Source organism: Podarcis liolepis (genome assembly GCF_965112155.1).
Source record: "Podarcis liolepis genome assembly, chromosome: 4".
Taxonomy (NCBI): Eukaryota; Metazoa; Chordata; class Lepidosauria; order Squamata; family Lacertidae; genus Podarcis; species Podarcis liolepis.
The window spans coordinates 71,085,465-71,113,346 of record NC_139558.1 but is presented as its reverse complement, the minus strand read 5'-3'; the positions used below and the strand labels follow the sequence as shown (position 1 = coordinate 71,113,346).

Below are 27,882 nucleotides of genomic sequence, written 5' to 3'. Positions count from 1 at the left end.
GTTCAGATTCACTATAAATGAAGCTCTCTACATTCCACCAACCATGGTGGAATCTACACACATATTGAAAAAAATATGAAAATACTTTTTTAAAAATGTTTTGAAAAATAAATTGGATTTGCCATAGCTCACCTTCACCATCTAGTGCCACATTTGTATACTGCACTTTACAACACACTTAAAACATTTTATTTGCAGCAGTATAGCTGAGTGTCTTGATAGTGGTCCCTGAAAGGGCTTTGGGCCATGGCAGGTGCCAAAATCAGACGCCAGCCATGGCAGTAAAGAACCAAATCCATATGAATATAAGAAGATCCCTGCTAAATCATACTAAAGGTTTATTTAGTCTAGCATCCCAAGCAGCCAAGTGCTTCTGGGGGGTCTCACAACTAGAGAGAGAAGTTTGGAAGTGGGCAAAAGATAATAGACCTTTTTGGTGATGCCTGTCCATTTGTAGAATGTTCTCCCCAAGGAGGTCCACTTGCCACCAACACTGGCATCTTTAGAACATCAGGAACATACTTTTTATTCCTCCCTCCCACCCCTGCCTGGCATTTAGGCAAAAGTTTAGCTCTTGTTTTGGTGGCTTTGAATTTTATCTACATGCTTGTCATGTTAGGTGGGAAACAACATTCTATGATTTTGTAACTCATTAGTTGTGGGTGAACATCTTAGTGCTAATATGTTGCATTAATTTAGATGGTATATTTGATATGTGTTGTGTTTTTTAAATATTTTTCTGTTTGCAAATCCCTTTGAGATACCTTCAAAACAACAACAACAACAACAACAACATCAACAACACACGATAAAAGATCAAACATTAAAAACTTCCCTAAACAGGGCTGCTTTCAGATGTCTTCTAAAAGTCAGCTAGTTGTTTATCTCCTCAACATCTGATGGGAGGGTGTTCCACAGGGCGGGTACCACTACCAAGAAGGCCTTCTGCCTGGTTCCTTGTAACCTCACATCTCATGGTGAGAGAACCGCCAGAAGGCCTTCGGAACTGGATCTTAGTGTCCAGGCTGAACTATGGGGGTGGAGGTGCTCTTTCAGGTATACTAGTAATGTACAAACTAGTTCATAAATTAAATTAAATAAACTACAGTGCCCACAGCTCTCCTTGCTCATGGCACCTCTGTGGTCGTGCTACTAGACATAATGTGCTGGTCCCGGGGGTAAGGTACCGTGAGTGTAGCAGAGTCCACACGAAGAGGGGCGAGGTCCGATGCAGAGAGCCGGGCGGGGAACAGGAACTCTGGAACAGAAGGCTGAGCAGGTAACAGGAACACCGGATGGTCGGGAACAGGAGGCCGAGCAGGGAACAGGAGTACCGGATAGTCAGGAACAGGAGGCCGAGCAGGGATCAAGAACACAGGAAGGTCCGAAGCCAACAACGACGTTGCTCCCGCAACCTGGGGCCGGCCTGACTGGGCTTTTATCCTCTTCTAAGGTCAGGGGCGGTCCCGACCCCCAGGAGCCCCGCCTCCTCTGGCCTTAAGGCGAGCACTCCTCCTGGGGGCAACCAGTTCCCTTCGCCTCTCTGCCCTAAGCCTCTGCAGATCAGGAGAGGCCAAAGGGTTACTGGGCCCTGGAGGAGGCTCACCTGTGGCCACTGAGTCATCCAGCACCTCTGGGGCCAGAATGGTTTCACCTGGTGCCTGCTCTTGAGTTTCCTCAGCATCTAGGCCTTGCCCCAGTTCAGCCAGCCCTGGAGGCGGGGACTCCTGTGCCGGCTGGGATTCCTCCGGATCGCTCTCAGACTCGGAATCCCAGGCCATCACACCATCCCCCCTCCCAGGCCCCCCCTCACTTGAGGGTCCGGACCCGGCTTGCTGGGGTACGCCGCATGAAACTCTCGGATGCAGGCAGGTGCGTGGACGTTGGCCGCTGGTTCCCAGGAACGGTCCTCTGGCCCATACCCCTTCCAGTCAATGAGATACTGCAGCCTTCCCCTGCGGTATCGGGAGTCCAGAATGCGTTCCACCTCGTACTCAGGCTCTCCCTGCACCAAAACTGGCTGCGGTCGGGGACGGTTCGGGTGGAACTCGTCGGGTGGGGCCACCGGACTCAGAAGGGACCTGTGGAATACCGGGTGAACCTTCAGGTGTGCTGGCAACCGGAGACGGAATGCCACAGGCGAGACCTGGTTCACGATAGGGAATGGGCCGGTGAACCGGGCGTCCAGCTTCCGCGAAGGTCGAGAAGGGTGGAGGTGGCGAGTGGAAAGCCACACCAGGTCACCGACGTGAAGTTCCGGCCCCACCTGGCGGTGGCGGTCGGCCTGGACCTTGTACGCCTCCTTGGCCTGGCGCAGCTGCTCCATCAACAGCTGTTGCTGGGACTGGAGCTCCTGAAGCCACTCTGTCACCGCAGGGACCGCAGATGCCGGCAGCACATCCGGAAACAACCGTGGATGAAAACCATAACTGGCTTGGAACGGGGTCTGCTGGGTGGACGCATTCACCGCGTTGTTATAAGCGAACTCCGCCAATGCTAGGTGGTCAACCCAGTCGTCCTGCTGGTAGCTGCAGTAACACCGGAGGTACTGTTCCAGCACCGCGTTCGCCCGTTCCGTCTGGCCATCAGTCTGTGGGTGGTAAGCAGATGAGAGACAGACCTCTGTCCCGAGGGCCTGGTGCAAAGCACGCCAAAACCGGGACGTGAACTGAACGCCACGGTCGGACACTACACGCTCAGGTAGGCCATGCAGGCGGAAGACATGCTGAAGGTACAGCTGTGCGGTTTCCTTAGCTGAGGGTACGGATGGGCAGGGGGCACAGTGCACCATCTTCGTGAAGTGGTCGGAGAAAACTAGAAGGCAGGTGCAGCCACGAGACGGGGGTAACTCCACTACAAAGTCCAAAGAAACTGTGTGCCAAGGACGTGGTGGAACCGGCAACGGCTGAAGAAGGCCGGGGGGTCGCCCGGTAGGCCCCTTGGCCCGCCTGCAGACGTCACAACCAGCGACGTAGCGAGCCACGTCGGCCTTCAAACGGGGCCACCAAAACTCACGGCTTACCAGATGGGTGGTCCGATACCGCCCAAAGTGCCCCGCCGCTGGCGCATCATGGGTCATCCGGAGAATCTCAGCCCGCAGCGGCCCTGATGGGATGTACAGGCGCCCGTGGTGCAGCAGAAGACCCTGATGTGAGACCAGCCCTGGATACTGAGGGCATGATCCTTCGGCCAGTTCCCGGAGTCGTTCCTGGGCCCAAGCGTCGACCCGCTGCTGTTCCCACACCCGAGCCTGCAGTGGCTCAACCTCCTGGGTGGCCAGGAATGCAGCTGGTGGTAGGATCGTGGTGGGTGCTGCTTGCTGAACCGTGTCTACGTTGTCTTCGGGTTTCCGGGACAGGGCATCCGCCTTCTGGTTTTGGGAGCTAGGGATGTAGCGGATCCGGAACTGGAACCGGGAAAAGAACAACGCCCACCGGATCTGCCTTTGGTTCAGCTTGCGGGTGGTCTGGAGGTATTCCAGGTTCCGGTGGTCGGTTCTCACCTCCACCGGGTGTCGTGCTCCTTCAAGATGATGGCGCCAAACCTCAAAGGCCACCTTGATGGCCAGTAGTTCCCGCTCCCACACGGTATAGTTACGCTCCGCTGGGAGGAGCTGGCGGGAATAGAAGGCGCAGGGTAAAAGTGGCGCTTCCGGTCCGTGCTGCTGAGACAAGACGGCACCGAGAGCCGTACTGGAGGCGTCAGTCTCTACCACAAAGGGTCGAGAAGGATCCGGATGTTGCAAGATTGGCGCTCTCTGGAAACAGGCCTTCAACCCTTGAAACGCCTCCTCCGCCTCCTTGTCCCAGGAAAACGGCGTCTTGGGGCGCAGTAGTCGGGTCAACGGGGTGGTGCGGTGAGCATAGTCCGCAATGAAGGTCCGGTAATAGTTGGCGAACCCCAGGAAACGCTGTAGGTCCTTGCGGTTCCGAGGTGCCGCCCATTCTCGAACCGCTGCCACCTTCCCAGGATCCATCTGCACCCCACCTGGTGAGAGTCGGTGACCCAGGAAGTCCACTGACCGCTGATGAAACTCGCACTTGCTGAGCTTTGCATACAGACGATGCTCGCGCAAGCGCTGCAGCACGGTCCGGACATGGCCTTCGTGGCACGCCGGGTCACGGGAGTAAACCAGAATATCATCCAAGTACACCACCACGTACTTGTCTAGCAAGTCCTGGAACACGTGGTTGATGTACCGTTGGAACACAGCAGGCGCGTTGCACAAACCAAAGGGCATAACCAGGTATTCGAACTGTCCGTACCGGGTCCCAAATGCGGTCTTCCACTCATCCCCGGCGCGGATCCGAATCAAATTGTAGGCACCCCGGAGGTCTAGCTTGGTGAACACCTGCGCCCCTTGCACCCGCTCCAGTAACTCCGAAATAAGGGGCAAGGGGTACCGGTCCGGGATGGTAATTTTGTTCAGGGCCCGGTAATCATGGCAAAGGCGGAGCTCCCCACATTTCTTTTTAACAAAGAGCACTGGCGCAGCAGTGGGCGAGGTAGAAGGCCTAATGAACCCACGCTCCAGGTTCTTGCGCAAGAAGTCCTGTAAAGCCTCGCGCTCTGGCTCTGTTAACGAGTATAAGCGACTCACCGGTAGAGGCGCTCCGGGCTGGAGGTCTATGCCACAGTCAAAGGACCGATGCGGCGGCAGCTGGTCTGCCCCCCGTTCCTCAAACACGTCGTGATATTCCCGGTATTCAGCGGGGAGCGTTGCAGCAACCTCCTCAGTGGGCGCAGCTGCTAGCATCTCAGTCTCAGCAGGAGAACTGGGGTCTGGGAAGTGTACAGTCCGTTTGACCCAGTCAATCCGCACATTGTGAGCCTCCAGCCAGTCCATCCCAAGCACCAGGGGGAACCGGGGCATGGAGGCAATATCCAGAGTTCGCATCTCACGGTGCTGCTGGAGGCACAGGACCAGGGGCTGGGTCTCCTGAGTGACGGCACCCGAACGCAGGGGCCGTCCGTCGATTGCCTCCACCTGCACCGGTTCTGGCTTGTTCCGAAGTGGCACCCGATGCTGGGCAGCAAAAGCAGCGTCCATATAAGAGCGGGTTGCGCCCGAATCCACCAGCGCATGGGTAAGAATCCATGGCCCTCCTGGAGGGTATAGATGTACCGGAACCATAAGGTGTTGTAATTCAATTGGTGCGGCCCCATTCTGTGCTGTTTGGGACCCCAGGTAGCCAGGGCCATCAGCTACTGGGGTTTGGTGGTTTCCCTGCGGCTGGCGTTTCTCAGGACAGGACCTTGCATAGTGTCCGCTTCCGCCACAATAGAGACATAGATTCCCCTCCCGACGCCGCGACTTCTCTGCGGGGGAGAGGCGTGGCCGCACTGCCCCAAGCTGCATAGGTTCCTCCAATGACTTAGCTGGGCCCGTGGGGCTGCTGGTAGACACTGGGGCCAAGAACTGGAGGTGCCGGCGGTCCCGAGCCTGACGCCGGTCCTCTAGCCGATCGTCAATCTGTAGACTCCATTGAATAAGGGTGTCTAGCGTGGTGGGGCGTTCCATTGTTGCCAGCTGGTCCAGTATCTCATCTGAAAGCCCCTCGAGATACTGGTCCCGGAGAGCCGAGTCGTTCCAGGTCAAGTCCTGTGCCAGCAGCCGGAATTCTGTGGTGTATGCGGCCACCGTGGTCTTGCCCTGCCTCAACCGCCGAATCGCCCGGTTGGCTTGACTCCCCTTCTGGGGGTTGCCGAACGCGGCCTCCAACAGATTGCAAAACCCCCCGTAGTCTGTCAGCAAGGGGGAGTCTTGCCTGAGCAGCGGCAACGCCCACTTGGCCGCCTGGTCCTTTAACAAACTAATCAAAAAATGCACCTTGGTGCGGTCGTCAGGGAAGTTCCGGGCGCACCCCTGAATATACAGCTTGGCCTGGGCAAGGAACATGGGAAAGCTGGCCGGGGCCCCATCAAATTTCTCAGGCAAGGCCACTGGGTACTTGCCAGAAGCCGGGGCGTTGGCCCCAGGAGCCAGTAGGGCGTCCAAATGCTGCTGCAGTGCCGTAACCGCGTTACTGAGCTGCTGCACGGTGTGCCTCAAAGCCTGGTTCTCCTGGGCTATTGCCAACAGTGTAGCCGCTTGGTCGGCCATGGCCTCTGACTCTTCCCGAACGCACCCCTACGAAGGGGGAGTGCGGGTGTGGCGGGAGCAAACTGTGCTGGTCCCGGGGGTAAGGTACCGTGAGTGTAGCAGAGTCCACACGAAGAGGGGCGAGGTCCGATGCAGAGAGCCGGGCGGGGAACAGGAACTCTGGAACAGAAGGCTGAGCAGGTAACAGGAACACCGGATGGTCGGGAACAGGAGGCCGAGCAGGGAACAGGAGTACCGGATAGTCAGGAACAGGAGGCCGAGCAGGGATCAAGAACACAGGAAGGTCCGAAGCCAACAACGACGTTGCTCCCGCAACCTGGGGCCGGCCTGACTGGGCTTTTATCCTCTTCTAAGGTCAGGGGCGGTCCCGACCCCCAGGAGCCCCGCCTCCTCTGGCCTTAAGGCGAGCACTCCTCCTGGGGGCAACCAGTTCCCTTCGCCTCTCTGCCCTAAGCCTCTGCAGATCAGGAGAGGCCAAAGGGTTACTGGGCCCTGGAGGAGGCTCACCTGTGGCCACTGAGTCATCCAGCACCTCTGGGGCCAGAATGGTTTCACCTGGTGCCTGCTCTTGAGTTTCCTCAGCATCTAGGCCTTGCCCCAGTTCAGCCAGCCCTGGAGGCGGGGACTCCTGTGCCGGCTGGGATTCCTCCGGATCGCTATCAGACTCGGAATCCCAGGCCATCACACATAAAGAGGAGGGTAATATTACAGCTTGATAAGTGAAAACAGCAAATGCAAGGCAGTGCAAGCCAAACTAGTGCAGTCAGCCTTTCCTAGCAGAGGAGTTGGCTTGGCACTTATTCTGGATTTAATACCACTTCGGCTGTAGAGGAGCAGGTGTAGCTAATGAAGGCCCACAGCTTTGGACTTTTAGGATGTGGTCTAAACAGATTAACTGGGGGGGGGGAGAGGGGGTTCCATTCCCAAATTCCACTGACATCAACAGTACTTGCTTCCAAGTAAATGTATTTTAGATCAGAGTGTAAAGCCAATCTAAATCCAGCTAATACATTTTGTGGATCGGAATGCCTGAAGGGCAAAGCCGTTAGAACTAGAAAAACTTTGCACCTCGCCGGCATACTAAAATGCGTAACAAGAACCACGGTGGAATTGTTGTGAGCTACAGTGACTCTCTGATCAGTGCATCAGTCCTGGTTTAATGTTCAGATCACTGGGAGTAGAAAGTGTGCTTGTTTCTGCATCTTAAGCAGGAAAATGTTTTATAGGCTTTCATTGTATATTTGAAGATTATCATAAAATGGGAATTTTTCCCATTGTAAATGCTCTGAACAGTAAACCTTTAAGACTACTTGACATTCATTGCAATTTTTTCAGGGAATAATCCACAATCTACTTGCCACTGAGCTCCGTGCCTCAGAATCCAAGCATAAAGTCCACCTTTTAAGTTAATTGCTATGCTTTAATAAACAAGACTTTGTTGTATAGAATGTATTTACCATGATCCCATTGACACACTTCCTTTAGCTTTTCAGAAAATATTGATTTTAATAACTACCATGTTGCCAGCAGCAAACTTTGAACAAATGTGACAGACAGCTACTTGAGGGAGATATGGGCTGTGAGTATTTTGCCTGTGGTACATATCTTCTGCATAAAACATTTCCTTGGTCTATATGAATGCAACAAAGGAAATTCTGTGGCAATACAGCAGCTACTCCAGAACCATTTTAGGACATTTAAGGAACATTAAAAACACCCACAATTGTAATTTACCAGCTGCCATCATGTTAGTACTCATCTAACACCAGCTGTGTATCCAATCCCCATTGAAAGGAATGTCGAAAATCATTGTGCAAAGGGGGATATTTTTACTGCAGCAAAGTTCATAGAATATCTTTTGCTTTTGTTTGTGCAAACCTGAGGTTTAACTTGGGGTTCATATCTTCATCTCTCATATCTTCTTTGCCTGTCAATTCTTTTTCAGAATTTTTCTGGCTGTTGTTAATATTAACAATATTTACAGGCTACTGTATAACAAGATTCTCAGGACATCTTGCAACAAGAATAAAACAATTCAAAATGAAAAAGAAATGAAAAGGAAAATTTAAAAACCCTGGCCTGGCCAGACCTTAAGTATTCTTTTCTTTCAACCTGCAGACTGAAGAAACCTCTCTGATTGACGTCTGACCCCTTTGCCCAACTACCACCACCTCTACTAGAGCTCATATTCATATAATCTGAGATGGGATTTTCTGTCCCTGTCCCTCTTTGCCTTCAAATGAAGGTCCCAATATTCTCCTTCATCAATGGAGGCTATAAGTCTGTTTCAACTAAGTTAGGATTATGATACTGTTAGCCTTAGAAAAATCATGAATTTTTTTTCTTTGTGTAGCTGCATTTTCTCTCTCTCCTTACTTAAAGTGTCTCAACAGATGCTGGCTGACTTGGTGCACAGGGAATCTTGTCTTACTCATGTGTCAAGCCAGCTTAGGTCTATATTATATATTGGCAGGGCAAGGTGTCTGAGAATCATGGGGTTAAGTCCAGTTGATGGTGACTATTGGGTTGAGGCAGGGCCAGTCAAATAAACTTTGCTGCCTGAGGTTTTACCCCCTGTCCCCAAGTCTATGTAAGTAACACCCAAGGCTGGCCAAGTTGTACTGTTAGGTAAAGGTAAAGGGACCCCTGACCATTAGGTCCAGTCCTGGCCGACTCTGGGGTTGCGGCACTCATCTCGCTTTATTGGCAGAGGGAGCCGGCGTACAGCTTCTGGGTCATGTGGCCAGCATGCCTAAGCCGCTTCTGGTGAACCAGAGGAGCACACGGAAACACCGTTTACCTTCCCACCAGAGCAGTACCTAATTATCTACTTGCACTTTGATGTGCTTTTGAACTGCTAGGTTGGCAGGAGCTGGGACCGAGCAATGGGAGCTCATCCTGTTGCGGGGATTCAAACCACTGACCTTCTGATCAGCAAGTCCTAGGCTCTGTGGTTTAACCCACAGCGCCAAAACCAATTTTTCATAGGGAGTGAAAAATATATAATAAAGCATTAAATAACTAACTGCAATACTTGCTAGAAATGTTCAACCACTCTGTGCTGGGATTGAATAATGAGGTGATTCTACCCTCCTTCTAGTTGAACTGAGATGTCAGAGCCCCGAATTGGATTAGGCTAGTAACTTAATTTGCTGGAGGTGATTTACAGTTCACAAAGCCTCGTGTAGCTCTGTTACCATGTTTTTCCATAGTCTCTACTTTTCAGTTATATGTTTTTCAAGGTCTTTGCGTTTCCTTACTCTAGAGCTAGACTTTTTATAAGACCCCCACAAATGCTGTCTCCAGAATCTCAGAAATCTCTGAATGTTTTTTGTGTTAAAGCAAAACAGAGAAGTTTTTGTTAAAAAAAGATAAAAGCTTCATTTAACTTTTTTTTTTAAAAAATCCATCTGCTACTGCTCTTCTTGGAGGTAAACATCACCTGGAGTTCTTCAGCACTCCACAAAGAGAATTAACAGCTTCATCTTTAAATTCCTATTGGAGGAATTGCCCTTCCAACACAGGCAAGTACACTAAGCTAGCCAATGTGAAGCTGTAAATAATAAAAAGTAGAAGCAATACACAACACTCAACCTCCTCTTAATTGTTTTAGAGTAAGAAAGAGCAAGCGATAAACCTCCACTGCTCCCCACCCACCCCCAAAATTCGGAATGGATATGGATTTTGGATATTTTTTCCACAAATATGGGTGAGGGAGGAAACTGTTTTCCTTTTACTAACCCCACAAAAGCCCCTGGAGCTGCAATTTGGTAGACTTAATCCGCTCTGGAATGGCTCCTCGGCAGGTCTGTCCTATCCATGAGGCAGGCTGAGGTGACTGCCTTAGGCAGCAGAATCCAGGGGCGGAGGAAGGAGGGTGCGGTGGGTGCAGACTGCCCCAGGTGTCACCACTGAGGGGGTGACAAAATGCCAGGTGGCACTCACCGCGGGGCCTGCACAGGTCCCACGTTGCCCAATCGGTCCGCCTACTGCCTTCTCTCCCCACCCCCAGCTGTAGGGTGGCTGAGTAGGAGGAAGCAGGCAGGCTCCGGAGGCCCTGCAGTGCGTCCTGCCCCTATGGGTGCCTCACCCCACCCCGGGCATGTCGCTTCAGGCGCCTGAGTGGCTTCAGCCACCACTGGCAGAATCCAAGGGGTGCTTCTGTGTGCATGCCGCACCCCCTGCCAAAGAAGTAAGGAAAAGTGATGCGACAGCTTCTAGGTTCCAGCAAGAACTTGTGAGAGCCTTGAAAGCTCTTGTGAGAGGCTCACAAAATCACTTGGAAGCCTTACAAAATCTCAAAGGGCTCTAGTGAGAGCTCACTGGAACCTAGAAGCTGCAGCCACACAACCCTGGTAAGCGATGCTTCATCAGGGGCAGCAAGGTGCAGCACCTTCCCATTTCTCCGCAGGTGACAAAATGTGATGGGCTACCTCTGTCCTTGTGCCGGCATATTTCACCTGCTTCTGCCAAAAGGAGGTGTTTGAGGTCTTCTAGATTCCCCGTAAGAGTAAATAGGGATGCAGAGCTTCACTTTAGACGAAGCAGTGCTGGCTCAGAACCTGAATCATAGATCAAAGTGAACAGAGCACAGAACAACTCAGAACCAGTTGAGAAACGTTTTTAAAGGACCATTAGAAGGAGACACAAGGGGCCTGTGTATAGTCCTGCAATCTGGTGCCCTTTCGTGGCATCTCGAAAAGAGCTGCCTAAGAGATGGCCCTGGGCTGGGAATTGTTATTTCTGTACTTGTAAAAAATAGCATAACTTGAAGTGTCTCCAGCTCCAAGGATGGAAACTCATATCACAGAGGCACAGCTTCTCAGTGTGTGACTATAGTTCATCACAACAGACATGGAACTCATTTGGATCTTCACTGCCCTACAAATAAATTACATTTGGACATTTACTCGGTTACTAGAACAGCCCTCAATGAAGCAGAGAAGCATCCAATTCTCATTTCCCTATTTATTCAGTGTGGTGTCATTTTTGAAAACCATGATATGCTTAATTGTTTTTCCCCGAAAGGAGAAATTCTTACCCATGATAATACAAGACACAAACTAATCTCCTCTTGATAGATGAACCATTTCTCTTAGCATTCACAAATAAGTTGAATAGATGCAGTTATTCCAACAAGGACTTTGTGTGTGATTGTAACTAGACGGTGGATAGAATAGGAGGAGACAGTTTGTACTTGTAGCAACTTAGATCCTATGAAACCATGTAATGGAATAAAAACCTTAACAAAGAATTAAAACAAAGATGGAGACTTTAATTGAAAACTTGATCAATTAGCAGAAAGGCCATAAGTAGGAGGCAGCAGAGCATGAAATTTGATTAAACCGAACCATACGTCTCACTTCATTTCCAGCGGTGTCGCAAAACTGATGACCTTGAAAAGGGAAGACGTTTTGGGAGTGCAAAATACTGGTTAACTCGATGCTGTTTAAAAGAGGGGACTGATAATAAATGTTGTACCTCGAGAAAGCCTTAAATTAAAAATCACATACATATTCAGACCTGAGAGGCGGGTAGCCAATAAATTTGGATAATTGACACGCAATCCAAATTTATTACAATGGGGAGAAGCAGAAGGAATGTGAAAAAGGCCCTCATTTAGCAAATTTGACAAACTGAGCTGATCATACAATAGCTTGCTGACTAGTCAAATTATTCACAGGTAGTTTGGCATTGCTCTACACGCTCAGTAAGATTTCTCCACATGGAGAAAACCAGACATATCCCTCTAGTGATTTGCATTTGGGGTAGGTAGAAAAAGAAACATTTTTTTTTTACTACTGTGGCAAAAGAATCCTAAGTGCTTTTGCATGGGCTGAGTACATGGACATTTGGTCATGAAGTTCCCGAACTGCCCCTCCCCACATTGTTTAGGATGGCCCTGACCTTCAAGAGATGCTTTCTAGGCATGTGTGGGGCTGCTGAGGGAAAGAGGTAATGGGTCCTCACCCCCACCTTCAAGGTATCAAATGCTTAATTTTCCCTGGCTAACAAATTCATAGACTGAAATTAGCCTTACTTCCAATGATAAGGCCAATTTTGCACATTTGTTTTTGAGGTGGTGCAGTTTGCAGGCATCCCCCCCCCCCCCCCCGCTTCTTAATGTTTCTAATGGGAGCTATTTCACACAAATGCTTCCCCGTGCGAAAATGAAGTGTCAATAGTGTTCCATAATTAGAGGGGCCCAGCATTTATACCTCCACAGATCAGTCTACTAAAAGTGCATTGAAATAACAGCCCAAGATGCCAAAAACCTGCCAAAGCAAAAATTCAATAAACTTTGACCGCTATATGGGCTTCCCTCTCAATACAAATATGTAGCAGCTTTAGGGGAATAATTACATCGAGACCACTGCAGAAAGTAGAGAGTTAAATTCATCTCTGCTCATCATGACCCTGAACCTGATCTCTCTCTCTCTCTCTCTCTCTCTCTCTCTCTCTCTCTCTCACACACACACACACACACACACACACACACACACACTATTTGGCTTTGAAAATTTGATCACAATGAATGTAATAGTGTGTTTCTTTAACATATGTAAAAGGTAGTTTGGTCCTAAGTGCATAGCTTACATGTCTGGCTTTCTGACAAGCTTTTCTGATTTGCAAGTGCACCCTTATGCCTTGAAGTTAGTTGTAACATGAATAAAGCACAAGGAATTAAAGAAGTGCTAAGGAATGGCTAGTAAAATGAACATGGAATTAAGAGAACCCACTGAAGAGCGACAAAACAGCCATTTTGTTACTGGTAAAGAAATTTCAACTCACAGTACCATCTATTGTTTATTATGAAAGCTTGAAATATTCACAGCATTTTATGAAGTAGTGACAATACAGTCAACACTTTGTGTTGCTGTTGATGCATGATCAGTTGGTGTATTTAGCTCTTAACCCAAAATTGCTGGGTTAAGGATAGGGATAAAAGAGAAATTCAAATCAAATAGTCCAGCAATACGCTGACAGGCCTAAGCAGTTGTTTAACATTTTCAGGAGTAGCCAGTTACAATTAATCATCGTTCTGTATTGCTTTTAAAGGTTTTTTATGTTGCAATACACCACCCTGATGTGAGAGAGCAGTATATAAACACTTGGGTAAATAAAAACAAAAACAGAATCCTATAAATCCACTGTCCATTGTAGCTATACCAGTGCAAATATTGGCTTTTGCCACCACAGCTGCAGAGATGTCCTGCATCTGTCAAGAGAGGCAGAGGCCTTCTCGCTGCCATGATAACCTGAACTACTGAAATCTGACTCTTAAATCTAGGGACTTTACTGTATAATCCCTTAGTTCCTGGTGAGTGAGGGTGCAACTTGGAGAGAGTTCCAAAGCCCAGGTTTCGCCCTCAGGGCTGACATTCCCTATCTCTGAACTCAAAGAAAGAAGGGAGGCTGGTTGACAAAAGAAAGCCCAGTAGGGCATTCACAGTCAAAGTAACAGGATAAAATCTTCAATAGCAGCTTCACATAAGAACTGGGTCCCTATAACATGATTCTTGGGAATGCCCATGAAGCTTATGGGATTACGCTATATACTGGGCATCGTTGCTAACTTTTTAATGCCACCCTTGTCTTTTACTATTAAAAGACCATCACATAGTCACCTCACATCCATCCATCCTCAGGAGGCTGTTAGTAGAGCTTATTAAAATTCATTATCAAAGTTCATGACTTACTCTATAACTTCACAACTCATTTTCTAAAACAATATGGTATGTTGATTTATGCGCTCGTGTTCCTTCTCTCTCATAAACATGGTTTGTCACAAATCATTATAGTGCCCCTTAAACAGACAGCGCTGGGACTTTGAGAGCAGATCTCCAATAAATTTTATTTACTTTTCCAATAAATTGGCCATATATTGACAAAGGCAGGAATGGCATGTTTTAACAGGTAACAAAACACATGTGCGTATTGGATAGGTTTTGTTATTCGTCTTATAGACAATGCAGTCTATGCAAGTAAGTGGGCAAATTCAACAATTTTTGTTTCTCTCAGTTTTTTCAATTGTAATTTCAACTCTCCACATTCCCATCACTTTCAGCAATTTTTTAAAAGTACTCATTAAAATTCACCAACCTTTTAAGTGTGAATTTATTCTAATATACACATTTTAATACATTTTGAATAATATTTTTTCAAAGCAGATCCCTATATTATGATGCATTTTTGTAAGTTGTTTTCACTTGTTTATGCACACTTTCCAATATATGAATTTTTGTACGCACTACTTGGCTGGAGAACTGTGTTGCAAAATTAGGAGACGTGAATTTCAAAGGATGGCTGTGTTTTGGTTTGCACGTTGTTTCAGAAAGAGTGGCTTAGATAGGTTTACATTTAAATGCAAACTGAATCAAATTTCTCCCCTACCCCTGCTCCTCAGTAACTGTGTTAGGATTGCAGCCTAAGTGGCTTGCACTTAATTTTCAATTACATAAAGATTCTGGGATGTACCTACAGAGTATTCCTGGATATCTACTCTGAGCAAAGAAATAGGAATATTGACTGCATGGGCTCAGATGATGGTGGTGATGATTTATTAAATTAGTATACTGCCCTATACCCTCAGGTCTCAGGGCAGTTCACAGGATAAAATCACAATATAAAATCACAAAATACATAATCAAAATAAAAACAAGAACAACCCAATAACCCCAAACAGGATCAGGGTAAACGAAAGACATTGCATCATTTGTGATCAGGCATTAGGGTATAGCCTAAGAGCTTTCTAGATTCCTAGGAAAGGATATATATGGTATATATGAATGATCTCTTTTTTATTTCTTATAGGAACAAAGGGATATAGAAAGCTGCCTTGTACTGTGTCAGCTCAGTATTGGACCCTCCAGCTCAATATTTTCTACATTGGCTCGTGGTAGTTCTCCAGGATTTCAGATCAGGGTACCTCCCAACTCTACCTGAGGATGCTGAGAACTGAACCTTTCACCTGTTGCATGCAAAGCAGATACTTTGCCACTGGACTAGTCTAGGAGGCCACTTTTTTCTGGAGGTCTAAACCTCCAGAACTCCCAGACTCCATCAGCTGGCTATGCCAGGCTTAATGAGGACATTTTCAGGGAGCACAACCTTTCACAACTGTGTTGGGTTCTGAACCCACTCTGGACCAGGTTGCATTGTGAACTGGAATGAAACCATTTGAATGTGGCATTTTTATGCTGGACTGACTATGTTTGATAGAATCACTGTCAAACTTTTTTATTTTGACCTGTTGGATCTTGCGACTTCTTCAGTCTGATCGTGTTTTTGATTCTAGCTACTGGAGACAGTGGCGGAGCTTCATGCTCCAGCACCGGGGGTGGAGAGCAGGTGGGGGCAGGACTTGTGCGCATCCTGGGGGCGTGGCGCACCGCCTGCGGGGGCAGTCGTGATGGCACCTCACCAGGAACGGGCTGCCGGGGCGGTGCGCTCCCCCCGCACTCCTCTTCCTCCGAAAGTGACTGGAGACCTTAAACTTTTCAGGATCCTTAGTTAAGGACACATATGTGTTGTGAGCATCAACTTCTTTGATCATCTGTTTCACTGCAAATGAGGCTCTGAAGTTCTTAACTTGCCTTGAGAAGCAGATGCACAAAGGGTTATGATTGAGGACTACACAATCACTGTTCATTTTGAATGCTGTCCAAATACCCAGAGAAGCCTGGGTTGAGTGATTTATCTCCATGGATCCCTTCCTGCGTACTGACCTCCCTTTTCTTATGTCACTTGCCTCTGCTATTTCTATTTGTGCCTACTAGAGGCTTCTTTTGTCCCTGGCCTCTCAAGCATCTGGTGCCTCACCATATTTCCTGTGATGCATTATGCTGTTTGCTTTATTGGTGCAGAGATAATGTTGCTTTAATACATTGCACTAAATGAAGTGTGTTTCTAAGTACCCACCTTCCTGACAGTCAAGTGGAATATGCCTGTGAAAATACATTAACAATACTCTTCCACATGGTGCAGTAGGTGTTGGTGCCATCAGTTAATGCAATTGCTTTTCAAAACAAGAGATTGGGGGCGGGGGGAACCCAACAAGGAGAAATACGTAAGTGCTAATTCACATGCATCTTAAAACTAAATGGCTCCCAGTGGTAGAAAAACATGTTTCATCTGCACTTTACAGTATAAACTAAAGAGGTTGGAAAAACAAGTGACTTTGTCGAAGGTGTTGCACTAATTATGGTACCAGGGTAGAGAGATAAAAGATGTGTCATCCAACAGCAACATGGAAAAGCTTTGAATGGACTTCAAAAAGGGATGGGGCTGTGATATATACCGTAACAACCAGCCTCTGGTTTAATGTCATAAAAGAAAATGAAAGTACAGCCAGGCTTATTTACCTTTCTGTTGCTCTTTCCAGGCACAGATTCGTGCTTAAAAGCTCCATGTTCAAGCGTTACAGAGGTTTTTTTGCTCCAGAATTTTCTCTGCAAAAACCCACTCTTTAGCTCTCAACCGGAGCAAACATCAATTTGGGTTTTAAAAGGATTGCTATTTGTAGTGCTGTTTTTCTAGAAAAAGAGGTGCCAGAACTCACTATGAACACCTCCCTTATTTTCTTATAATGGAAACTACATCCACCAGAGAGCTGCCGGAACTGAGTTCCAGCGAGTTCCAGCTGAAATTTGCTCCGACTGAGCTTTAAAGAGTGGGTTTTTGCAGGGAAAGCTATGAAGCAAGAAAAAGGGAGCTCGGACACAGAGCTTTAAAGAGCAGATCGTGCCTTAAAGTGTGGATAAGCCCTCCATTTGGATGAATTGATCCTCACCTCTTTCTCCCATAAGATCCCACACTGGGGCAGCGGAGGATGGTCTAATTGAAAATAATGTTCTAATCAGAACCATGACATGGGTGATCAGCTTGCTATTTTGGTGCAATGGCAATGGCTTCATTTGTGCTTGCTGGAGCTAAATCCTGGCACCTGTCTTCAATGTCAGCGATCAACAAACCTGGAAAATATGGAGAACTGTATATCAGGGTTAAGAAACTTTTTTCAGCCATGGGCCCCCATTTCCACCTGAGCAACATTTCCATGCCCTGTGCAGATCAATATGAACCTGTACTTTCATAATGGACAGCATTTGAGCACAATTAGTAAGGTTGTATAATCTTAATGGAAGCATCTAATAGCCATTTGGTTTTTGTAAATTACTTGTTCTCCACTAGTAGACAAGAGAAACATCATTTATATCTCAGCCTGAGCAGGTTATGCTCTTGCGCTTTGGGCTGTAAGTGAATCTCACCGCAAAGGCCAGGATCACGACTAATGCAAGTGTGGGAAGGAGGGGGAAGGTGCACACTTGCCAGATATGCTGAGAAAGTATGTCAGATATTTTACTGGACAATGATATGATCCCCTAACTTCAAGATACCTGAGGCCCACGGCTCAATAGTAGAGCAAACTGTTTGCATGCAAAAGCTTAGTCCCCATCATCTGCACATAGGAATGGGAAAGACTCTTGCCTGAACAGTGGCGTAGCTAGCTGCTTGGGTGCCCGGGGCAGTGCAGGCGCCTGGAGTGCGGACACGACGCACGGAAGGTGGGGAGAAGCAGGAAGGGACACGACGCGCCAGAATCTCAGTGCCCGAGCCCCATTCCTCTCTGGTGCCCTGCAGTGTCATGGGCCAGCAGTCTGCTTCACCTGCTGAGCAGCAGCCTGAAGGAGCAGAAGGCGAAGTGACTCCATCTGCTGCTCATCAGCCTTCTTGTTCCTGATGAGAACTAGCTGGCTCCAGCTTTCTTAAGCAGGGGTTCTGGCCTCAGTCAGTTGCTGGAAACAATATTTGTCGCTCCTGACCAGACCTTGCTGCTTCTTGCTTCTCATGACCTTGGATCCTTGGCTTTCTTGACCCCCCTATAGTCTGACTACATGAACTGAGATACTCCTGACTTTAGAACTGGACTGTACCTTGTATATGGACTCTGCCTCCAGGCAAGTACCCCCCTGAGACTCTGCTGGTTGGCTGGCTTCCCCCTCCCCTGAGCTCTGCCATGGCTGGCAGCACAGGACTACAACATGCAGGCCCACGTTGATTTTTTGAGCATTGCAGAGCCTGCAGGTGCCTGAGCCACCACTTCAGCAATCCTCCTGGGTGTAGCTCATGAGGTGGAAACAGTAGTCATCTTTAAACGTCTCCTGAAGACTTTATCTTTTTCTGTTGGCGTTTCCTGGCTCATAAGGGTTTATTGTACTGCTTGTTCTACTGCTGTTTCATTGATATATTTCTGTACATTTTTGTGTCTTCTGTGAAAGAGATAGATAGATAGATAGTTATATTGGTTTTAGTATCTTTTATGTACAAAAAAAATCCCCATAGGAATTCTGCATATTAAACAGTATACATAATAAATAAGCAACCCCTTCTTCTCCCACATGCCATAATCCTGACAAAAATCTGCCACATTACAGCTATTGGCACTAAAAAAATAAATAAAGCAAGAAAAATAACAAAACTTCAAGCAACTTTTTAAGCATCACCTCTGGTTTGGCCCTGAGAAGTCTAGTAATGGTTAAGAAAGTTGTGTGGTGGTGAGGAACCTTTTTCAGCCTGAGGGCTGCATTCTGTCATGGGTGCAACTGTCTGGAGCCCGTATGCCAGTGGTGGCAGAAGTGGGCAGAGTAACCGGTTTTACTTTTACCTTTATATAGTGGGCTGCATTGCAGCCTGGCAAAAGAGGACCTTTCTACACATGGCGGTTGGTCTATATGACCCCTGTAGTTCCTTCCAGATCTCCAATTCTGTGTTGCAGAGTCTCTCCCCCAATTGGCAATCCCACACAGCAATGGGGCATTGCACTGCCTTTGAGAAGATACACCAGAGCCCTGCCCCACTGTCAGGTGGGGGGAGAGAGAGCTCCTCCTCCTGCCCAGCAGCAAAGCTAGATGGCAGAAAGCCTCCCCTCTCACTGATCTGGCAAAGGGGAGGCGTTCCACAGACCTTTGCCACTGGTCCTCTCTGCCCCTAGAGGCCGAGGAGACTGGCAGCAAAGCTGGGTGGTGGAATGGGAGTGTTGTCCCTTGGGGGTGCTGCTTGAGGCGACTGCCTCATCCCACCGCATGGGTGGGCCAGCTCTGGCTATGAGCCTTGCATTCAGTATTGTGAGCCTGTGGAACTCCCTTTCAGTTGAGGACAGGCAGGCAGGCCTCTTTATTGTTAGTCTTCTGATGTTAGGTGTAAACTTTTACTATTATTACTTCAGCGGGCATTTTAAGTAAGCTTTTCTGATGAATTTGAACTACCCCCTTTGTATCTCTTTTGTAAACACGTGCATAGTAGTTGTTGAAATAGATAAAAGCGAGCAAGTAATTTAAGGGCACATATTTAAAAGAAGATTGAAATGGAAGCTCTCATCTTTTAAGTATGTCAGTGCTGTAGCAGGAGGCTCAGTTCACAGTGATGTGAAGTTGTCTAGGCTTTGTACAGTCACACTGAAAGGAATAAGGATTGGACAGCCACAGTGTTTGCTGTGCTGTTGCCCTCAATGTTCACATAAATACTTCCATTTAATGTATTCATAACTTTGTGAAGACCCTTAGGCTAAAGTTTTTCACTTTTTCTGTACATACTGTTGTGGCATTAGAAAAAAGAGAGAGGCAATCATGGCTCCCTTTTAAAAAAGGGGAAATAAGATTTGACAGGAGTGGGGGGGATCCTTACTGTTGTTAAAACATGCAACGTTTTCCAGTTTTCATTTTCCAACAGAAAGAGATCAAATTTTATTTCCCCCTCTATTTTTATCTTTTAAAAAACAGCTTTTATGAAAAAGCTGCTTTTCATATTTGGCAAAAACAGCATCCTAGGAATGGGCTGCTCTGCTCTTGTCATGCAAGTTATAATTTTCTGGCAAAATTCAAAAAGTGACCTGCCAGGACTTCATTTTACACCACAAGCCAATCAATTCCTATGGTTTTCAAGAAAAGGCGTGCACAAAGGACCTGTCCATCAAAACAGCCATCATGATTGGTTGTGACACTCCACAATCTTTGCCCCAAGCTGGGGAGTGGAGATTAATAACCCCCTTTGTATCCATTAGTCAATTATTCACCTTTGAAGAGTCAGTCATAGAGTGTATTCAACTCCCCAAAGCGTTAATGGCTCATTGGAGGTGAATAATAATTCATTTTTGACCTCTAATTCTATCTTCCCTTCACAATATTAGTTTTTTTCCCCAAAAGAAAACTCTGTATTTCTCACATTCACAGGCAAAACTGAACAAGAATAAAAAAATTTTATTGCAATAATTAGGGAGGGGGAAGCAAAAAAAGTCTGGAATCAAATTTACCTTACCTAGCAGGAAACAACTTTTACGAAGGACAGGAACAATGGGACAAAATAGATAAGGCACACAAGGGAGAGTTGGATTGAAGGGTTCAAAAAGATCACCAGTGATGACTGTGTGCTTTGTATTTTGCATATTGCCTGAAGTAATGTGGAGATGTTTCACTGCAGGTCTCTAGCTATATTTGCAATGATTGTGGTTGCACAAAATTTCTGAGTTGGATCAACCTGTTAAGAAGGCATCTCGGATCAGAGGTACTCACTGAGCTTCCAAGTCACTCTGTGGCCTTGTCTGTCCCCCTCACACAAAGTTTTATTTTCACTGGAAGTTGCTTTGAGCCATACAGTGGGAAGCGGAGTATAAATTCATTAAATGATAAAAAACAAAATAAAATAATGGTGAACAAACTGACTGGAATAAATCCAGTTGAAATTCCAATATCGCTGCTCAGCTGTACTGAAAATCACTTTAAGTGATCTGATCCTCCGAATGTTTCCTTGAGGCTGGAACTTGCAACTGTCGCTGTTTCACAGCTTACTTATTTTCTGTTCTATGTTTACTTATTTTCTGCACCGGCAAGTTTTGTACCTCAGGTTGTTCTTCACAAGGTGCTGATGGAAGCAAAGGAAAACATGGCTATGCTGTTGTTTAAAGGTTGTGAACACTAGAAAGCTTACACTTACAGTTCTGTGTGGATTTTGTTACTAAGAGTACAATCCACAGTACACATAACTGTAGTCATCGTATATTGCAAGCTTGACAAGATGGCACTCCAAACCCCATATTTTAAAATCAGTGGGAAGTGTGCTATTGATTCAACTCAGAACAAAGTTTGTATTTTATTTATTGGGTTTTATCCAGAATCATGAAAGTAGCATTTCATTTGTGCAATGACGTTTCCCCTTCCTCTCCTCCCTCCGTACCCTACCAATCTTGGATGGGTTTGTGAGGGGTTTGGATAAATTCATGAAGAATTAGGGTCTCAGTACATTAGCAAAAGCATTCCTCTGAACATCAGCTTTTGGGGAATAGCACTCACATGTAGGTAGAGTGCTATTGTGCTCAAGTCATGTTTGCAGGTTTCCCAGAGGCAGCTGGTTGGCCACTGTGAGAACAAAGACGCTGCATTAGACGGACCTTTGGTCTGATCCAGCAAAGCTCTTTCTGATTAATCTGAAGCTTTGACGTCTTTTGGATCATCTACAGGACTAGGATAATGCATGAGTCACTAATCCACATTATTTTAAAGCAAAGTCAAAACATTAGATAAGATAAACCTGGTAAAATGATCATAAAATTCCACCCACCTTTCCATATGCTCTTCCACTGGCCCAATGGTCTCATGGCTAGGAAGCTCTCCCTAGAATCTAATTTAAAAATCCACCTCCCTTCAGTAAATCAGTGCTATTGCTTATCATAGATGTTCATCAATTGATCCTGTAATAGCATTTTCCATTTTTGCAACAGCATCACATTATTGACTCATGTTAAACTCGTCATCCATTATAATTCCTCCGTCCTTTCCAGCGGTACTATAGCCTAGCAGATTAATTATACTGAAAGTATTCTTTTCATGAACGCAATTTGCCTCACATTTCCAATTAACCTTAATGGAAGTTGCTTGCTTGATACAGAATATTAGCCTTTTAATATTTCTTGAGAGTGTCATTTTTGTCAATTTGGTATTTTCCCCCAATGCTTTTTAATGTTTACCACAGAGTATATTATTAATGTTGTGTTCTATTCTTCCAATAATATTTGCTCTGGGTCCTTTGTTGCAAGGCATTGTTTCAATGAGAAATGAGTATTAACACATGTTCACAGAATCACATGATCAAACATCTCATTTAATACATGTCATCTCTTTGAAGTTTGTACTCAACCACTGGGATCTAGATGCTTATTTTCCCCCAGAAATGATTGATTTGCTCTTGATGAAAGTTTATGAGAAATCCTGGAGACTCCAGGGGTTGTTCTGTTGATAGCTAATGTGGTTGTGGATGGATTAAAATAAAGTATCATTGTATTTCTTCCTGGAATCAGAGATCCTTTTCTCCGCAAAACTATGTGATTGAAATGAGTTACCAAACTTAAAAGTGGATGCTTATTAGATGTAATTCCATGTGAGAATTAGCATATGATTGACATAGTCTATGGTTTGATAAGATTAAAAAAAATCTCCAGAGATAATTGCTCATAATGAATCATTTATTATGTATATCTCTTAATTCTAGCAGGGTTAAGGATGAGTGAGCGTGAAAGCCAGGGGCAGAGCTTGCAACATCCCATAAATGCTTCTTGCACATATTTATATGAGTCCCAATGAATTAGCACAAAGAAAAAATTAAAACAAATCAAGGGCATGCATGGCTCATACTTAACTATTCACACAACAGAACTAATTTAGGTCATCTGCTGGTCACAGAACACTAATTCAGTAACTCCCTGAAAACACAGCGCTAAAAGCAGGAAACAGCATTGGGAAACGATAAAAGGAGTATGGGTCTTACTCCCACATACATATGTATAGCACTGCAGTGTTAAGGTCTTTTCACTCTTCAGGTTTCACGTACAGAAGCACTCAACAGAGAGAGGCAGTCATCACTCCCTGACAAGTATAATTGTATAATACACATTTTTGTCACATTCACAATTTACATTTGACATATGTATTTCTAAATATCTTAGTTGTTCATCTAAGAAAAATACAATGCAAATTGGTCTTTCCATGACCCTTCCTTCTGAACAAAGTAATGTGGAAGCTTGGCAAAGCTAAAAATGTTCCTTTATGTAGAACTTAAAGTGCATGCAAAGATATTGCAAAAAACCACACAAATAAACAATTAGGTTTTGTAGGGTTTTTTTATTCCATACTTTTGCATAAAATGGCTTTGTCCATTCACCTTTCTTCATCCAGTTAGAAAGTTTCAATGTGACACTAGAATCTTCTTATCTGTAAGTTTCTTTCAAAGTGTGATTTTTTTTTTTACCTTGTAATATTGCCCAATTTATTTTGAGATGTTCTGACCTTAGTGAGTTTAACATCATAAAACTACAGACAGCATATATTTTTGATGAGCGCAGGAAATCTCATAGCAGCATGCTAATGAAATTGCTTATTAGCCCTCTATTCTTGTTATAACCTTCCTTGTTGAACAGAACCCCTCACACAAAACCATAAAAAGGCGCTGGTGTAAAGAACATGTTTACTATGCACCAGTGAGAACCCCTTAGCATCATAGAACTGATTTTGTGTTAAAATCAGGCTATAGCCATGCCATACATTTAAAGCTCAATTATACTATACATGGCTTACCCCCAAAAGCCCAGTTACAAAAGTGCTTAGGATTGTTAGGAGACCCCTGTTCCTTTCACAGAGTTACAATTCCCAGAGATCCTGGGATGATATGTTGATTGTTAAACCATTCTGGGAACTGTAGCTCCACAAAGGGAATCGGTCTATCACCACCCTGCACCCTTAACAAACAAACAACAATTTATTTATATGCCACCCACCTGATTGAGTTGCCGAGCCACTCTGCACAGCTTCCAACAAATTAAAATGCAGTAAGACACCAAACATTAAAAACTTCTCTATACAGGGCTACCTTCAGATGTCTTCTTAAAGTCAGATAGTTGTTTGTTTCCTCAACATCTGATGGAAAGGCGTTCCACAAGGTGGGCACCACCACTGAGAAGACCCTCTGCCTGGTTCCCTGTAACCTCACTTTTTGCAGTGAGGGAACTGCCAGAAGGCCATCAGAGCTGGAGCTTAGTGTCTGGGCTGAACAATGTGGGTGGAGACGCTCCTTCAGGTATACAGGGCCAAGGCTGTTTAGGGCTTTAAAGGTGAGCACCAACACTTTGAATTGTGCTCAGAAACATACTGGGAGCCAATGGACTGTGTTATATGGTCCCGGTGGCTGCTCCCAGTCAACAGTCTGGCAGCCATATTGTGAATTAGTCGTAGTTTCTGAGTCACCTTCAAAGGTACCGTTCACAGGATTCTGGTATAGGAATCCATGACTGTTAGGGTGGTAGAATAGTGCTTTTCATGGATGTGGCCACATGGTTTTCAAAGAACCACCAAAAGTTATTGTGGAGAAAATGCTACAATTTTCACTCAGCGGTATTACACCTAAGTGTGATCTCAGTTCGGGGAATCTGGCCTTTACTTTTATTTATTACGTGTTTGTCCAACTCGTGCTCCAAAGAGCTCAAGGCAATGTTCTCAGTTGCCCTGACCCATTTTATCATCAGAACCACCCTGAGAGGTAGTTAAGCCTGATAAATATGACTGGGCCAAGGTCATCCCATGAACTCTATGCTTGTGGAGATTTGAATATGAGTCTCCAAGCCTCAGTGGCTCTCTTTATGTATATGACTTTTCAAACACAATAGAAACTCTGGATCCAACAACCATCTCAAGTGTGTGCAATCTTTTAATTAATTGTGTTGCTTCAATCTTTTTTCAAGAAATAACTTCTCTAAAGCTCTTGGCAGGTCACTTTAAGCATTATAATGCATGTGGGTTAAGCCTGTCCAAAGGCATATGTGTTAACAGCTAATAAGAAGCTATATAGTAATTACATTATTTTTTAATTTACAGCATGTAATTTGTTTACACTAATTTGACAAGGCACCTAGAGAGAGATAATTAAAATGGAAAGGCAGATAACAAAAGGAGTCAGAAAGTTCAATATAGGACACAAAAGGAAGTACATCCTATACAGTGGTGCCTCGCAAGACGAAATTAATTCGTTCCGTGAGTTTTTTTGTCAAGCGAATTTTTCGTCTTGCGAAGCACGGTGTCTGAAAAGTTTTGGAAAAGCTTCAAAAATCACCAAAAACCTCAAAAAAGGCTACCACACCGCGTTCTATGAGTTGCTCCTCGAAGTCAAGTCGCAACTGTATTAATGGTGTTAAGAAAAAGGAAACAAACTTGCAAGATGTTTTCGTCTTGCGAAGCAAGCCCATAGGGAAATTCGTCTTGCGAAGCAGCTCAAAAACTGCAAAACCCTTTCGTCTAGCGAGTTTTTCGTCTTGCGAGGCATTCGTCTTGCGGGGCACCACTGTATTGTTGCCAGGGTTGTGGCTGAATGGAATTGTTGTAAACAGTCTTCAACCAGTTAGGAACAATTCAAGGCTGGAGGACCTGCAAAAAGTAAAGCAACAAAGATGCAGCTAGATTTCCTTAAATAACTTTAGGTTTTCAATTTTTGAGTAATTATCTGGACACACTTCCAGAAAAGGTTGTGTTTTCAAAGGGTGAGATCAGCCCTTTTGGAAAATATTCAATTTAAAACTATTTTTACTGTTTTAGATTCTTTATCAGAAGGTTGTGTTGGGTAATGAATGTTAACATTTTTGATATTTTGTGTGAGAGAGAGAGCGGGGGTGGGGGAGAGACTGTCTAGTGCTTTGAGTATTTTTAAAGCAGACAAACAGCCAAAAAATAAGATAAATATATAACAGTAATAAACAAGAGCATAGAATCATAGAATTAGAGGATACTTCAAAGGTCATGTCGTCTACCATGCTGCCAATCCAGTAAACTTCTACAGCATCCCTGATAAGGCTAATCCAGCCTCTGCTTTAAAGACTCAGACATTTCATAGTTCTTTCATTTAAAAACAAGTAACCGTGACACAGACAATGTTCAGCACCTTGCAACCCTTGTGCAGCTTCATTTTATGTGGCAATCACAATAACAGCAGATGCACTATCTGGAAGAAATGTCACATGCTTCTAGTGCTTGGAGTACGGAATAGTCTTTAAGCCAGGCGTAGGGAACCTCCGGCTGTGAGGGGTCAATTGTGGCAAACCTGATTATCCTGAAAGAAAGTGCAGGAGCAGAAAGAGCCACTGAAGTACTGGTATCAGTTGGCAATTTTGTTACTGCCAAGTTTGAGACTGGGAAATTCAAAAGAAAGTGCAATGGCCATATGATGCAATCAGACGTCCATTAGTATGAAATACACTTTTTAAAAGTGGGGGATTTCTGTGGCACTTGTCTTCTCTGCCAGTGATGATGGATATTTGGTTGAAAAGAAACAGATCATTAGGGCTTTGCCATAGCTAACTATAAGTTCGCATGGGCATTACAACTTCCCACAGGGACTTGCTTTAGAAGCATTTATTTGGAGGCACCTATCAATGAAGTTCCACATGTTGCACTGACCATATTACGTTGCTTTCAGGTCATTTGACAGAAAGCCTTTTTTCCAAAGTTTCCAATACACAATTTGACACAGACCCATGAAGCATTAGCACTATTGCCACAGATGGATTTATTGTTGTTGCTGCTGTTGTTGTTATTATTCATACTTCTAGACAAAACAATTATCCAAGTTACAAATTAATTATTGAGATTGGAAAACTCAATAGAGTTAGATAGGTCACATTTTTTAGAACACAATAAAAAGAAAGCATTTAATGACCTGTGGCATACTTGATGGTTATTTTTGTAGGGAAGGTTAAGTCAGTTAAAACACAAACAGTGGAGTGTTATTTGAAGATCACCATAGGCACCAGATGTAGGGGGCCCCAGGTGCCAGGCACCCACAACACAGGGCTCCGCCAAGACTTTTGGTTTCTACCAGAAGTCGTGTTGGAGCCCTGATGTGACCTCCCAGACGGCGTCCAAGGCCTTGCAAAGACTCGGAAGGCGACTGCCAGTAGAAGTCACATTGGCGGTCTTGCAAGGCCTCAGACGTGACCTCCAAGACCCTGTGAGGTCTCAGAAGTGATGTTGGAGGCCCTGCCAAGCCTCTGAATGAAACTTCCAGTAGAAACGAGAAGTCACATCAGAAGTCTCACAAGTCCTCAGATGTGACCTCCAGGACCCCACAAGGCCTCAGAAGCACCGCTGTGCCACCAACAAAATGTCACGACATCATGACATCATGTTACGTCACAGGTGACATTAAGCACCCATAACCTGAAGACCACATAATATTAGCTAAAACGCAAAAAAAAAGTGTAAAGAAGCTTACAAATGTTAAATTGGTCTCTACAGAATAACACAGTATAAAAAAAAAAGGAATGATGGTTTGTTTTAAGAATGTAAGGTCCAACAAATGCCTCAATTGCCTTGCTGACAATTTCATTTCTCAGAAGATGGAAGAAGCAACAATGGGCTCACCTCTCCTGGATGATGAAATGGAAGTATTGGGAAGCTTGAGAGGAAGTGATCATGTTCTGAGGAAATATGGAGCTTTCTGAGGTAAGTTGCTAGCAGCTAATAGAGATTTTCCTGGCAGTATGACAAGCCCTGAACAATTTGGTATAAATTGCTGGCAAATTAATCCATAGTTTAAAATAAAAGAGAGCCTATTGAAGTATTTTTTTTTTTTTGTCTCCTATGTGTCTGTGTGTATGTTATTGTTGCTTTCTGTCATCACTTCATTATCTGTGATAGGATTTTCCTTCCTGGCATTAAAAAGGTATTCACAAGGTTGGACGTCTTCCCAGT

General features: G+C 45.3%; 1 long non-coding RNA gene across 1 annotated transcript in view; it reads left to right on the top strand.

Annotated features, from left to right (window-relative positions):
- The window catches only part of LOC310704814, a 63,037-nt gene extending 35,475 nt beyond the window's left edge, over positions 1 to 27,562 (top strand). The window contains exon 3 of the long non-coding RNA XR_014525038.1: positions 27,528 to 27,562. This is a non-coding gene — a long non-coding RNA (uncharacterized lncRNA). The remainder of the gene's footprint in view (positions 1 to 27,527) is intronic.
- Positions 27,563 to 27,882: the final 320 nt, after the last annotated feature.